The sequence below is a fragment of the Vombatus ursinus genome, unplaced genomic scaffold (assembly GCF_900497805.2).
Source record: "Vombatus ursinus unplaced genomic scaffold, bare-nosed wombat genome assembly UNPS02000582.1, whole genome shotgun sequence".
Lineage (NCBI taxonomy): Eukaryota > Metazoa > Chordata > Mammalia > Diprotodontia > Vombatidae > Vombatus > Vombatus ursinus.
The window spans coordinates 27,098,212-27,107,070 of record NW_020940360.1 but is presented as its reverse complement, the minus strand read 5'-3'; positions in this window follow the sequence as shown (position 1 = coordinate 27,107,070).

The following is an 8,859-nucleotide window of genomic DNA, read 5'->3' as shown; positions in this document are numbered from 1 at the left end:
CACACACACACACACACACACACACACACACACACACACACACACACCCCCAAGGCTCTATCCTGGGCTCTCTTCTCTCCTTCATCCATACTATCTGCTTGGCATGTTCCTATGGATCTATTTATTCAGCCCTAATCTCTCTCCCAACCCCCAGTGTCACATCACCAATTGCTTATTGGACATCTCACACTGTCCTATAGACATCCCAAATTCAAAATGCCTAAGACAGATGTCATTACCTTTCCTTTCAAACCCTCCACTCTTCCAAATTTGCCTATTTCTATTGAGGGTACCACTATCTTCCCAGACACCCAGGCTCACAACCCAAGTGTCATCACCTCATAAGCACTTACATATTTTGTACAGGATTTTCAAAGATGTCACATTTATCTGTGCCACAAATGCCAATCTTCTTCATATCAATGTTGTGCCAATGACATTATATAGTGAGGATTCTTGGAAGACTTTGATCTCAGAAGAATTGAAATTTCAAGTGTCAGAAGAGGTAATGGGAAAATGAATAATAGGCACAAGTAATCTGCAGCAGAATGCCAAGAAGTCTTGCACAAAAAAATAACATGAAAAACATCCAATCAAATGGCCAAGTGAATGGTCATTATAGATTTCAGATCTAGAGCTGGAAGAGACCTCAGAGGACATTTAATTTTATACATAAGGAAATTGAGGCTCAGGATGGTTAGGTAACCTATCACAGGTCACACATAAGAGGAAGATTTGAATCCATGTTCTGTCTCCAGAGCCAGTATTTTTTTCACTGTACAATTTTGGTTGCTTCTCAACAAAACTACCACCACCTCAAAACAATAAGAAATGAATCAGAAAAGATAATTAAAACTACAAGAACAGGAAGAGAAGAAACACCTCTATCCAATGTAAAACCTTCTGAAATATTAACAGAAGGATTTGAAAAGACTATTCTTTCTAACTGTACCCTTCAAAACCAATTCCAACAGGCTTTCCTGTGCTTCAAGCCTTGGCTGTGATAGCATCTGTCTTGTTCTCTCTTGACTGTGATCCTCCCTGACCCTTCTCCCCACTTCCTCTTAATGCAAGACAAAAATTTAATTTCCACAACCATACAATGAAGAACCTTGCAAATGGAGGAATGAAAAGAGGCCCAAAAGAACAAAGTGGGTTAAAATGAAATTTATTTTTCTAAGGAAAGAGAGAGTATAACGTGTTCATCTAAACGTTTTTTAAAGAATTAAATGCTTTATTGAAGCTTTTTTTCCTATTGCTGTCACTTATAAATGACTCCTCACTTGTATAGAATCCTCCCTTGTAACAAAGAAGTAGTCAGGCAATGCAAATGATCACATTGACTGTATCTGACAATGTTTGCCTCATTATGCATCAATCTTCCACCATCTTTCTGCCAGGAGGAGGCAGGCATGATTTACCATCAGTCTTCTAAATTGACAGCTGGTCAATGAATTTATCAGAATTCTGATGTCTTTCAATGATGTTTTACTTCACACAATTTTGGTCATTGTGTAAATTATTCTCTTGGTTCTGTTTACTTTGCTCTGCATCAGTACATACAATTATTTCTAGGTTGTTATGATTTTTTCCCGAATTCTCTTCCTATTTATAATTTCTCATAGAATAATAATAGCATTTTAAGGTTTGCAAAGTACTTGATTTATAGTATCTCATTTTATCTCACAACCTACTGAAATAAGTAATATCAATATCCCCATTTTACAAATGAGGAAACTGAAGCTAAGAGAGGTTAAGTGATTTGAGCCACAGTCACACAGCTAATAAATGTCTGAGACTGAATTTAAACTCAGATCTTCTTGATTCCAAATCCAGCACCTTATCCCCTGTGCCTCCTAGCTCCCACAACTCGCAGTATGGAGAATAAATAATTTTTTACAGGTAGAAGTTATATATGTATAAGGAACAGCAAAATAAGTAGTCTAGTTTCTTTTTTTCTGGACTGCATAGAGAATGAAAAGGAATAATATGAAATAGATTGGAATCAGATTATAAAGGACTTTAAATTCTAAAGAGAGGAGTTTCTTTTTCATCTATAATGGGGATGATCTGGGGAGTACCTATATGAAATTATAGGGCACACACTTTTGTCAAAAGGCCACTTCAGGGACAGCTAGGTGGCACAATGGATAGAGCACTGACCCACGAGAACCTGAGTTCAAATCTGGCCTCAGACACATAACACTTACAAGCTGTGTGACCCTGGGCAAGTCACTTAACCCCATTACCTAGCAAAAAAATAGTCACTTCAGATTGAGGTAAACATGTGCCCTAGCCTCTTGTTGATATGAACAGGGAACTCTCTGAGCAGACCCCAGAGACTTAGGATGCCTACGTGGTAACCAGAAGTCAGATAAGGATGAACTCCAAATAATACTTCCCTCTCTAAGAGTGAACTATAAAAATGACTCCACTCTTCCCCCTACTCTGCTCTTTTCTTTTTATGGCTTTCTCTGTCTTGGACACCCAGACCAGCGGGGGAGGGAGGGAATCTCTCTCTTCCCCATAACCCAGGAATGAAAAATGGCAACTTGCAGGAAAAGCACTTACTAAACCACTGCTGTCCTAGGCAAGTCTGAGAGGGTACTCCCTGGGTCTCCAGCCTATGGCTTCCTTCTTCTGCCTTTTTGTTCATGCACAGGTCAGAGACTGGAAATTGAACATTTACAGACTCAGGGAATTGCCTCATGGGCAGTAATAGGTTCAAGAGTTCCCAAGTTCAAGAACTCCTGAGTGTGAAAGTAACCAGACTTTTTGAGGAAGAAAGTTTCTTTAATAGTGTGATTGGTCAAGGAGAAGACCCTCCACAGAGTATCACTTCATACCTGAAGGCCATAATCATACCAAGAGGGTCCAGAATATTTGGATTTTTCTTTCATGGTCAAAACAAAACAACTAGACCTCCTTTTAGTTATCTTAACTAGAAAATATTGTTGAATAAATTGAATGAATCAAGCCAAAAAACTCAGAATAAGTGCAAAAAGTCTTTGAAAGCCATTGGATGGAGTTAAATGACCCCTGACAGAAAGGCTGGGAAACATGACCATACTTTCAGAGATCTCTGTAATTATCAGGAAAGTTTAGAAGAGACAAAGAATTCCATAGGTGATGGTATTTCCAGAATACTCCTATCCCACTCCCACTCCCTCACCCCTGATGGATCTCTCTCAGATGTGTTTTGGAAAGCCACATGCACCAACTTCTGTATTTCTCTATCCCTTCTCAATTCACTTGATAATTTATAAATGAAACCTGGAGGTGAAGCCAAGTTTCTCAGCCTATTGGAATAGATTCCTTCTCTAGCATCATTTCACTTCATCCAATGGCTTTCAAAGACTTTTCACATTTAGTCTATGGTGTTTTGACTGATTTATTGAGACAATGTTCTCTCCTAGTTAAGATATCATAACTAAAATCTGGTTGGGGGATGGGATTTCAATCCCACCCTCACATTTCTAACCCTCTATGATATTTCTATGATTTGGGCAAAATTTGAAGGTCCAAGGTGACTGGGGAATATTTGTCCACCAGTTCAAAGTATTTTTATATTCTGTGGGAGGAGGGGAATCTAGAGACTATTGTGCTGAGTGGTTCACACTATTTTGCAATTTCTTATGAACCTTTGGGTCTTATGTACTTTCTGTCATGGGTAAAAGAAAGGCCGTCTCATACAGAGTATCCATCTAGTACAATGGCTATGCAGGATTTAGATATCCTATTACCCACTTTGGGGGAAACCTAGACATGATCCATACATAAATTTTCTACAGATTTTCTTGGAGATTACAGAGTTGGAGTAGGAGCCAAAGAGAGAAACTGACCCTTTGGGATTTGGCCCTTGGGGGTCTAATCTTTTGTGAATTCAGAGTGCTTGGAGATGGGGGTCCTATGCCATGAGCAACATATCCTAAAAAGGGAACACTGAAGCTTCTTGAGCAAGGGAGTGACATGGTCAGATGTGGTGCTTTAGGAATGTTAATGTGGCAGCTGTCTGTAGGAGGAATTGGAGAGGAAAGGAAAGTGAAAGACAATGATTAGGAAAATATTACAATAGTTTAGGTGAGAAGAGATGAGACTGAACAAGGGAAGTAGTCTTATAAATGGAGAAAGGAGCATAGAATCCTGAACTGGAATACATCATATTATATCTTCTGCCCCTGCAGAATTTCTTGTGAGCTTCCTGATAACTGGGACTATTTTGTTTTTATCTCTCTCAAGCCAGTACCTTGCATATATTAGATACTTTTAAAATATTTGTTGACATGAATTTGAGTTACTTTAACCAATAACATGAGTTTACAAAATATAAAATAAAGTTTAGAGGTTGTGTAATAAAATAAAATGAATGTACCCAATAAGAAGCAAAATTCATGAATGACCTTGGACTCTTCATTTTCTTGTTTTGATCAACTGTGTTAAATTTCTGCTATTAAACTATGACATGAGATATACAAGATAAGAGTTTGGAAAAACTAGCAGTAAGGAACTTTCACAAAGTCCAGTTTTATCTGTCTACAATGCTTTACATATAATAAGATCCAATAAATATTTGTTAACTGATTGAGATAAAGCAAAAATGCCCTTATACAAAAAAATGAAGTGAGACTGGCAAGGAAAGCTAAGGACAACAACAAGGGAGGGAGAGTGGCTGTATTATCAAAAAGATGAGGCTCAAAGAAGAGATAGGACTATTACACTTGGTGGATTGGATGATAATAACTGATGACAGAAGGAAAAGGAAAACAGATCTTGTCTTATTCTTCTTCTCAATTGAGGTTAAGTGACTTGCCCAGGGTCACACAGCTAGAAAGTGTCAAGTGTTTGGTCTGAGGTTGGATTTGAACTCAGGTCTTCCTGACTTTAGGGCTGGTGCTCTATCCACTGTGCCACCTAGCTGCCCCATGCAGTAACACTGATTAAAAAAAAAAAGGATATGAAGTTCCTGTGGAATGACCTGTGCCAAGTCTTTGTGAAAAAGTGGATGTCCAGCAACCACGGAATGTTTGAACAAATTGTGGCATATGACTATAGTAGAATAGTTAACTGTAGACACTCTAAATATAAGGTCTTTTTTTAATCAATGATCAATGAAATGACATACAGTTGAAATAATTGAACCACTTCTACATTAATATTCATACATTAAAACCAGAGTCCAAAGGAAGTGGCAAGTAAAAGGAATTCCCAGTGCCAAGCATAGAACCTTGCTTATAATAAGCACTTAACAAATATTTGTTCAGTTGGATTGAAAATGTAAGGTGGTGCATTTGAGCTAGGCCTTTAACGTGGGGCAGGATTCTTAACAAATGAAAAGATTAGTAGGCAGGAATTCATTTAAGCAAAGACTGAAAATAGAAAAAATGTGAGACAGCTGGGTGAGGTGAGAAGAGTATTGGATTTGCTGTCAGAAGACCTGAGTTAAAATCCTGACTCTGCCAGCCTCCTCTACAAGTGTAACCTTGTGCAATTCACTCTGAGCACCCACCACATCCAGTTCCAAATTTCTAGAGCATCCCAATGATTGCATCACTGCCCTGCTCAAAAATCTCAGAAGTCTCACTAATTCCTTCCACCTGGGAGAGGTAAGGCCTTCAGTTAACACCTTTGTTGGAATTAGCTGTTTTTCCTCTTGGTAAAGGAACAAGACAGGGTAGGTGATTGGTAGTGATTAGCACATAGCTATCAGCCAGGGACATGAAGACACTGGGAAGATATGTGGAAGGATGCCAGAGGTAAATTCCATTCACTCCAATAATTTACTTTGAAGATTGATTTCTTTCTCAAAAGATCTTTCCAAAAGAATGAAATTAACCTATACCCTTATTAATTGTTCTAGAAAATGAAAAGATTGATTGATCACTGTTGAATCAACTTGAGCTTTGTTTAATGACTCTTGTCCATGGAAATTTCATTTAACTATTCTTTGACATTCTCTGCAAAATAATGAAATTATTCATTGCACAGGTGGCACTGAACTAGGTGTTCCAGTGTCCTATTGATTCTATCCTCCTCAGAGATGAGGACAGAGGGAAACAAAAGGAAGATTTTGGATGACCTGGAGTCTTCCCATGATGCCAGCTTAGGTCTTTTGGGATGTCTTCATGTGGTTTAAGACACTGGTGAAAAAGTCAACTATGGGAAATATAAAACAGAACCAAAGGTGAAACAGTACAATGCATAGGAGAAAGAAGTCACATTTTCAAGCCACGGAGGAAACAAAGTGCCAGATGCTAAGGGATATGTTCATATGTATATATGGGTATGCATATGATTAAGTAGTTCATTATCCTCTACTATAGAAGTCCTTGTTTCACCATTATACACACCCTCAAACCCTGGATCACCACCACCTTTTCCCTTCTCTTTTCCTGCTCCAAAGATAGTAAGCACTACTGGTGGAAGTCAAACACATCTACTAAATAGGAAAGAAGGAAGATGGACATGTATAATAAATATGAGTTATCTATATCTATAATAAACATAGTATATTATATATATAAATATATACACTCATACACATCCTACATAAAGTATAAAAGAGCATGACTAAAACCAACAGTATATTTAAGTGATACTTCAATACTTCAAAGGATCTTTGCTCAAATTTACATGAGTATTTCTTTCATTGATTAAGATCATGACCTGTCCATGTCCAACAACATCATCCTGTGTGATACTCATCCATATTCCTCAATAGAACCTCCTCCAAGGTGTCACCAAATTGCAATGCTTTCCTCCAGGTTTTTTTTTCTAATTCAGGGATATGCCAATGAAAAACTCAGATAACACATCTTATCCCTCATTCATGCTATATCACCAGCTTACCTCCTTTTCCAATCATTTATTTCCATCATGATGTCTCTTGTACCATATTTGAGCATAGATTGTCTTGGTGACATGCTGCAACTTACCTGAGCATATTATCTATCCTTCCATTACCTTTTGGGTAATTTCTGGGAGATGTTTGTTTCCCAAAGGCAGTGATATTATAAGAGTCACAATCATAGAACATCACCACAGGGACATTAGCGATGCAAAGGTGTGTCTTTGTATTGGGGAACAGATAGGATTTGCTAGATGTGCTGTACACTTTTCTAAAAGCAGTATTCCTGGCTACCTTCTTCATTTTCAACTCTAGCCCCAATTCATTATCTACTTGTAATGATTGTCTCAAATTGATGTACTAATGTATGATTGGCCATACAACTGCATGCCATTATTTGGACAATAAGCATAGATCTTCCATTTAGTATTTTTCCTATATGGAATATTATTCTGATCTCTTCTGAATAATCATCAATCACATTAAGGATGCCCTGTAAGATTCTGGGATTTGATGCACTCAGCATAATATCATCCACAAAAAAGAATGTGAAGTCCTCACTCTTTCAAGGGAGTCCCTTTTCCACCTGGATCTCAAGTTCGTAAAGAGATATACGGGCAATGATGAATAACCTTGGAATATCCCATTTTGTATGTCAATTAAGATTAAGAATCAGATCGTTGAACAGAATTATCTCTGTGGTTGCATTTGTTAAGGAATCTTACATGATTTTATTGTGTACATGAAAAATTCCTTATTGTAGTTGATTCTACTGAGTCAAATGCTTTTTTTGTGGTCAATTAGTAAAAACACAGTAAGATCTTATATTCTCTGTACCTTTTAATCAATTGCATGACTGTAGACAGTAGTTTTTAAAAATGGGGGAGGGAAAATGGAGCGGCAAAGGAATGTGTATATAACACCTTCTACACTGTGCTTAGTGCTTTACAAATATTTTCTCATTTGATTCTCACAAGAACTCTTGCTATTATCCCCATTTTACAGATGAGGAAACTGAGGCAGATAGCAGTTAAGTAACTTCTCCAGGATCACATAGCTAGTAAGTGTCTGTAGCTGGATTTGAACTCAGGTCTTCCTGACTCTGGGCCCAGCACGCAATCCAATATACCATCTGACTGAAAGCCTGACTATCTCCTTCTCATATTTTAATTTTGCTATGTATGGAAATATGTGTAAAGATTTTATAAAGATGTGAAAGTAGGCATAGTAATTAGTAGTTATTGATCTTCTCTTAATCACCTCTTTCTGGTTATTATTATCACTCAATTTTTCCATTATTTTTTCTGCCCTGAAATATTTACTAAAGCAATCCTTCAGTGTTTTCAGGAGTGTATTACTTCCTCAGCAGAATATCTCTGCAGACAGCACTTGGTCTAGTTTGGCTGACCTTTTCAACTTTGTCTTTCTAAGCATCATTTCTACTTTGCATAGTTCTTTAGGACCAGAGCTTTAGAGTTTGAACATGTGACTTCATTAATAATTATGATCAATATAAAAATATCATCACATTTATTGCAATTTATTATGTGTGTTCCCCTTTTGGTTTCAACTATCAATGCTCTTGAACTGATACAGCTCATTTGGCATCTGTTTCTCAAACTTGATCCTATTTTCCAATGGATTTTCTCTACCCTCCCCTTTGCTCAATTTTGCACTGTCATAAAGTATTTAAGTATATGATGACTTGGTTATCGATAATCTTACCATGATCTTCGTTGAATTACTCTCCCTTTTCATCCTTCAACAGATGGCGGTCTTTTTGCCTATGCTCACTGCATAAGCACTAAAAGGAAAGATAGCTAATTATATCATGAAATTGAATTTCTTATTGCCTTTGGCCATACAGTAGAATAAAGTTTGCCAGCTCCTTTGTTTTCCTCTCTAAGAAGAACCTACAAGTGCTCTAATTATTGTTACCCTTTGCACCTACCTCCCAAAGTTTTTATGAGACTCAAATGAGATTAGTAAAATATTTTACAAACTTTAAAAAACTG